The 1162-nt window shown below is 60.8% G+C and overlaps 1 non-coding gene across 1 annotated transcript; it reads right to left on the reverse strand.

Moving 5' to 3' along the window:
- Window positions 1-266: 266 nt before the first annotated feature.
- On the reverse strand, window positions 267-351 carry MIR129A (microRNA mir-129a). The gene has a single exon (NR_129071.2). It is a non-coding gene; the product is annotated as a microRNA mir-129a (primary transcript).
- Between the last annotated feature and the right edge of the window lie 811 nt (window positions 352-1162).

Consider the following 1162-nt stretch of genomic DNA (forward strand, 5'->3'; position numbering starts at 1 on the left):
CTTCTTCCTACTTCTCCGAACACACACGCACACCGCCTGCTCCAATTTCCCCCTGTGATACAAAGTCCACTAAAAAGTTGGGGGCGGGGGACCCACACGAAGGACAGGCGGGTGACCAAAGCCCCGGCGAGCGCTGGAAGGACGGGAGGGAAAGGATGAATTCTTCCCTAGAAAACGGGGACCGGGCTGGGGAAGGCTCCGACCCGCGCCGCTTCGGGAAGGTGTAGGAGCTTCGGCGGTCGCTCGCAGTCTTCTCGACGAGTGCGCCCTCCGCGAATGCTTTTTGGGGTAAGGGCTTCCGGCTATTGAGTTATGTACAGCAAGCCCAGACCGCAAAAAGATTCGCGAAGGGCAGAGTCTGCCGGCTTCTTCGGGCCGCCGCCGCCGCCGCCGCCGCCTTCAGCCCAGGATGCCTCCGAACCCCAGAGCCGAGCAGGCTGGGTCTCCCCAGCGCGCTCCAGCGCGGCTCAGCCTTCCCACCCCGCGCCGCCCGCCTTCTCCCGCCCCTCTCCGCGCCCCCGACCCATCCCTGCATCTCTCCGCACCGTCCGCGATCCCCCCAACTCAGCCGGCACAGCCTCGGGCGAGGGGTGCGGAGAGCGAGAAGAGGAGCGCCGAGGGGGACCAGGAATCCCGCCGCCCAGCCTCCACCCCTCTCCCGCAGCTCGAGCACTCGAGCCTCCCCGCCTATCTGTCCTATCACCCCCATTCCCCTATCCAGGGCTCCGCCAGCCCCGCTGCAAGGTCGCGGATCTCTGAACAGGTAGAGTTCGGATTCCCCCTGAAACCCCTCTCGTCCCTCCTCGTCCCCCAGCCGAGGTTCCAGCCGTGACTACAGGCGCTGCGTAAAGAGAAAAACTCCCCCAGAGCACTAAATAAATACAGGCCAGGCTGCCAGCTCATTGGTACGGACTAAAATCGTCACCCACCAATCAGGAGAGAGCTCACATTTTCTTCCTCCTTTTTTTTTTTTTTCCATAAGGGGGAGGGAGAAAAAAAATATTTCCATTTCTAATTATTCAACAAAACCCAGATTGGAACACGTTATAATATTGTTGTTGCAAAAAAAGCTGGCCATGACCCCCCATTCCAGCCCAGGTGAGGGGAGGGGCGCGAGAGATTGGGCAAACGGGGTTCAAGAGAGCGACCTCTCCCCAAGGTA

This window comes from Eptesicus fuscus, chromosome 13 (genome assembly GCF_027574615.1).
Source record: "Eptesicus fuscus isolate TK198812 chromosome 13, DD_ASM_mEF_20220401, whole genome shotgun sequence".
NCBI lineage: Eukaryota > Metazoa > Chordata > Mammalia > Chiroptera > Vespertilionidae > Eptesicus > Eptesicus fuscus.